Below are 6,000 nucleotides of genomic sequence, written 5' to 3' on the forward strand. Positions count from 1 at the left end.
AACGCTTCCCTCTCTGTGCTCCCACAGCACATTGATTTTTTAGGGTTTCGGCCAGATGGATATTCTTTGTCTGGGGGTCACGTATTAACTGCCTATAAGTCTTCTGGAAAATGGAGGCTATGGACTGATGAGGGTAGAGGTGGGAAGGAAGGAAGGCAAGCACGGGCTTTGGAGAAAGTTAACAGAGAAGAGCCGGCAATCAGAATACACCCTACAAACCAAGCAGCCCTCACTAATCCATTCCGTGCCCACGTGCTATGTACAGAGGTGAGTCGGTTCCCTGTGCAGTGAACGCTTTCCTCCCTTTTCGCCCTCTCCACCCACACAGCTCAGTGCTGGGTGCTCTGGTGTGGCCCCAAGCCCAGGAGGGGCTATTTATAACATCCTGGAGTAATGATAGTTAATGTTTTTACTTTTGAAAATTAAGGTAAAGTATAAAAAAGAAAATAACTATCACCCATACTCATTTTCCGCCTAATCTAAACTTAATCATTGTTTAACATTCAGACATATTTCTTCCAGTCTTTTTCCAGGTGGCAGACTGTAACCTTCCAGAATGCAAAGACCAAATACTTTCTTTTTCCAGTTCTTACACTTCTGGGGGTCAGAAGTCCAAAATGGGTTTCAGTGGGATAAAATCCAGGTGTTGGCAGGCTGGTATTCCTTCTGGAGGTTCAGGAGGCAGATCTGCTTCTCCAACTGACCCCACTGCTGGGGGCTCCCAGGCCCTCTGCCTTCAAAGCCAGCGATGGCTGGTGGGCTCTTGCTCATCATCGCTGCGGTGCTCCAATCCTGGCTCTCCTGCTTCCCTCTCTCTCGTACAAGGACGCTGCGACGCAGTGGACCCACCTGGATAATCCAGTATACTCTTACCCTCTCAAGATCCTCAACTTCAGCACATCTGCAAAGTCCCTTCTGCCGAATTCAGTAACAGTTACAGGTTCCAGAGGTTAGGATTGGACCTTTGGGGGAGGGCATCCCTCTGTGTACCACAGGCACCTTTTCTAAACTCTACAACAGAAATTTGCTTTGCCTTCCTTCTCTTTCACTTTTCTTCTGACACACAGGCAAGAGCACAAGCTTTGAGGTGAAACACAGTAGCTCTGTCGCTAACTGGCTGGATGACACTGGACCAGTCACTTCACCTCCCTGTGCCTCTTTTACTCTCATCTGTAGCACAAGGATGGCGCTCACTGCATGAGGAAAAGACAGGGACAGAGTAAGGTAAACTGGTGCCTGGAGTGCGAACAGCCCTCACTAACCATCCCTTCCACCCTTTTCTTTGCCGCCCCCTTTTCTCTCCTTTCTCTCCCCTGTTACCGTTTCCTCCTTTGTCTTTCTCATTATTTAGCAAAGAAGGCCACACTACCCACACCGCTTGTGACTCTGAGCCAGTGCTTCTAGGTATCTTGATAGCTACTCAAGGCAGCCACTGTATTTATATGGAAAGTCTAGGTTTTTTGAAGTCCTTTTATGTTCACATAAAACTTCCATAGAATTCCACGTAACTTACACGTGCCAGTTCCAATTCTGCCCTGTGAATCTATACATTCATTTCTTTATTTCATCCTTCTGCAGTCCTTCTCTTTACTCCTAAATAACAATAGTGCAGAAACAGGAGCGGTACCCAGCCATAGCAGGGAATTCTCTCAGCAGGATGAATGTTGTTTGCAAAGACGTCCCCTAAAGCCCACTTCTGGGCTCAGCTTCCAGCAACACCACTGAGCTCTAGGACACATTATGGGCCCCCAGGGAAAATAATTGTGACAGAAGCCACACACCCTCTGGGGATCCCGCCATTGGATTATGACACTTTCCAAAATGTTGGTCATGAGTTACTGTGACCCAATCCTTCTACTCCTGGAAATTAACCTCCCCTATCATTTTCATCTCCAGCTGGCCTGCCAGAACCCTGGCTAAAAAGTGCATCCCCACCCAGGTGACCAGGGCGGCATCTCTGGCTCTTGCCATAATTTTAAGAGCTCACACCCACCCAGCACTCACTATGGGTCCGGCACCAACCTATGGACTGTTATGTAGCTACGGTCTTCACCAAAAAAATCCCACGAATGTTATCATTCCTGTTTTAACAGATTAAAAAAACTGAGACAGAGAAGTTAAGTAATTTACCCGAATAAATATTAATAATTAAATCTGGGAGGTGACTATCTTAAGATTTCGGAGGTCTCCTGAATGAAATCTACCTTTCATAATGATTTTTGCTCCCTGACCCGATTTGCAGGATTTGATGGTCAGCATTCTGTTTCCTGTCTTGCCTTTCCCTGATGCACCTGTTCCCTCACACCACACTCACAATTGCACATCCCTCATAAAAGTTTGCTTTTATGAACCTCAGTCTCTTTTGGGAAGAAATGGGGTGAGGTTCCTGGTCCCCATGAAAAGTCATTCTTACTGAATTGTCAACTATTTGCACAGCCATTCTCTGGCCACAAAAGAGGTGCACTAGGGAGAGAAGATGTAATGAGCTAGCAGGAGGTTGGCAGAGTTCTTGGAATGGTCATAAAGGGGAGGAGATTCCAAATGCAGAAACAGTCATAAAACACACCCAGAGCTTGTGGCCTTTGTACAATGGCAGCCCCACCTGTCTCTTTCCATGCCTGTTGGCATCTGACTTCCTTCTCAGTCTGCCCCTCCTAGGCTTGTCTTCTCAGAGCAATACTAGAGATCTGGGCCTGCAGCCAAACCAGAGCACCCAGCACTGAGCTGTGCGGGTGGAGAGGGCAGAAAAGGGAGGAAAGCGTTCACTGCACAGGGGACCTGACCATACATAGCACTTGGGCACGGAATGGATTAGTAACGGCTGCTTGGCAGGACTCATGCCTTAAGAAGTTTAGTAAGGAGTTGTACTTCCTCAATGCTGTCTGACTGAGAGCAAAGAGGAGGGTGTGGGAGGCATCACAGTGCTCTCCCATTTAGAAACCCATTGTCCCTCCCTTCTCCCTCTGTTGGGTTACATTCCTCTATCCATAGGTCACTTATTCACTGAGTTGGGTTCCAGGAAAAAATCATCTCAGTTGAATTTCTTAAAGCCCCAAGCACTCGGTTCAGCTCAGGAGTGTCTATCATCTCAGTGTTGAGCAGAGGCGAATATGTTTTTAAAGACCGGCAGAGCCTTTGCACCCACAATCCCTTTGAAGACGGCTGAGCTACAAACCAAGGGAGGAAGCAAACTCCTAGGTGCTGGGGACCTTTATGTTTAGACTTCATCTAATGCTCAGAATTGCCCTTTGAAGTAAATGCTATTATCCCTATTTTGCAAATGAGAAACCGAAACTTCAAGTCACTTGTCTCCTCTACAAGAACTGGTTAAAAATGGAACCAGGACTCAGACTCACATATTTCTTAATCTAAAGCTCATGTTTTCACTCCACACCATCCTACCTACTAGAATTCAAAGAAAGGAAAAATGACTGTTTCCAACAAAGGGCTTCAGTGAAGAGACACGGTCTGAGATGGGCTTTGGGGTGAACAATAATTCAGGGGCTGAGCAGGAAGGCAAGCGCATTATAGGAATAAGGGAAAGAATTAGAATAAATTCGGACACAAGAAAGTAAACTGTTGGGCACCTGGAGGCACAGTCAGTTAAGTGTCCGACTCTTGGTTTCAGCTCAGGTCATGATCTCAGGATCATGAGATCAAGCCCCGTTTCGAGGATCATGAAATCAAGCCCCGTTTCGGGGCTCCGAGCTCAGTGTGGTGTCAGTTTGGGTTTCTCTCTCCCTCTGCCGCTCCCTGACGGGCATGCTCTCCCTCTCTCTCTCCCTCCCTCTCTCTCTCTCTCTCTCTCAAATGGATAAATAAATCTTAAAAAGAAAAAGAAAAGAAAGAAAGTAAACTGGAGGCTGAGCAAGGCAGCAGAGCGGGACATGCTATGGGGGCTCTGAATGGCAGCCTAAGGAATCCAAACTTATCCTCCAGATGATAGGAGTAACTGGCAAACTTAAAGAAAGTCAGAAACGTGACAAAATAGAATTGTCAGGAAGATAACTCTGACGGTATTAAGCAAGATGACCTAGGGAAGTGGTTCTCAACTCTGGCAATTCATTAATTCCTAGAAGGTTTTTTCTTTGTTTTTTTAACTTTTCATTTTGACCTACTTTCAGGCCTTCAAAAATGTTCTAAAAATAGTCCAAGTTCCCATATACCCTTCACGCAACTTCCCCAAATATTAATGTTGTAGATAAGCACAGTGCAACGATCAAAATCAATAAATTATCATTGATAATACAATGAACTAATCTATAGATCTTGTTCAAATTCCATCAACCTTTCGTCTAAGGTCCTTTTTTTGGACTAGGAACCAATCTAGGATCAAACATTGTATTTGGCGGTTTTATCTCCTTAGTCTCCTCTAATCTGGACCAGTTTCTAAGAATTTCTTTTACCTTCATTAACTTAACATTTTTAAGAGTATTGGCCAATTACTCTGTGAAGTGACCCTCAGTTTGGGCTTATCTAATATATCCTCATGATTAAACTTTTGGCAAGAATACCACAGACATGATGCTGTGCCTTCTAAGTCCATCATACCAGGCCCGTGATACTGATAGCTCCCATTACTGGTGATGTTAACTTCAAGCACTTCCTTAAGGTTTCTCTGTAAAACGACTATGTTATTTGGAAGTTTTTAAAAACTACAATGCTTGGGGAACATGGGTGGCTCAGTTGGTCACGCATCTGCCTTTGGCTCAGATGATGATCTCAGGGTCCTGGGATCAAGCCCCGCGTTGGGCTCCCTGCTCAGTGGACAGCCTGCTTCTCGCTCTCCCTCTGCCTGCCACTCCCTCTGCTTGTGCTCTCTCTGTCTCTCTCTTTTTCTCTCTCAAATAAATAAATAAAATCTTTAAAAAATAAAAATAAAAACTACAATACCAAGGCCACACCAAAGACCAATCAAGTCAGACTCTCTGGGGATAAGGCACAGGCATTGGTAGGTTTTAAATGCCCTGCAGGTGATTCGAACCAGCATCCAGGGCTGGAAACCACCAGCTTAGACAATGAAGATTAGAATCCTGGAAATCACTAAGGAAGCCATTCCTCAGGCCTCTCTTTTTAAAATAACACTCAGTTCCAGGCATGAGATAAATATGTTTGGACTTTGGCATGGACCCATGGTAGGGGAAAGGAAAGACCAAAAATCCCCTGATTGAGAAAGTGATGGGTGAGCAGATTGCTGTCCAATAAAAAAAGAAGGCAGGATGCTAAGTAAAGTGTCCAGCTCTGCTGGTCTAGTTTCTCTCCAGACTTCAGGAAGCCTTTGCTGCAGAGAAGGCACACATCGTATAATTTTACTGTCATGAGCCTGATGTGAGCTCCTAATCGCCACTGAGGGAAGAAGTTATAAATCATGTGATATAAATACATGAACACACACAAAGACGAGCACTACCAGGTACAGTTGAATGGACCATTCACAGAATCTAAGTCGGAGCTACACAAACTCCCTTAAACAACCTTGCCCTCCCCACTTGGTCTTTGTCCTTAATCTCTTCTGAAGTAAGTGAGTAAGGACGCTGTTGTAAATTTCATGAAATAGGAAAGTGTACACAATCTCCTGTCACCAGGTTGTTGAAGCAATTATACTGTGCTCAACTTCCTTACTGCTATTATCTTGAGGTTTCCATAAAGAGATTTCATTCCCCTCCCTTGGAGGGGCCATCGATAACATGCACAGAGGAACACCAGTTTAACCCAAATCCAGAGGCAGAAAGGACCCTGATGAGAACTATCCCTGAAGTATTCACAACCTACCAGGATCTGGTGCCGCTTGTGCAGAGGAGCTGCTGCAAGGCAGTAAGTGACAGAAGGTAGTTGTGACACTCGGGGAGCACTACGAAAAGATGTAACTCAATTGTCCCTCAACTATTACAAATCCAAGCATCCCTCAAGCCTCTCTATCGGGTCTCACTGAGAGGATGGCACATAATTCGATGCTAATACTTAGGTGAAATAATTTATAGAAGGGTGGGGTCAACTAGG

At 45.1% G+C, this 6,000-nt stretch overlaps 1 long non-coding RNA gene across 7 annotated transcripts in view; it reads right to left on the reverse strand.

Annotated features, from left to right (window-relative positions):
• LOC121103488 overlaps positions 1-6,000 on the reverse strand; it is a 120,204-nt gene that overhangs the window by 76,352 nt on the left and 37,852 nt on the right. The gene's annotated exons all lie outside the window — the stretch shown is intronic.

The sequence above is a fragment of the Ursus maritimus genome, unplaced genomic scaffold, assembly GCF_017311325.1.
Source record: "Ursus maritimus isolate PB19 unplaced genomic scaffold, ASM1731132v1 scaffold_19, whole genome shotgun sequence".
Classification (NCBI taxonomy): Eukaryota; Metazoa; Chordata; class Mammalia; order Carnivora; family Ursidae; genus Ursus; species Ursus maritimus.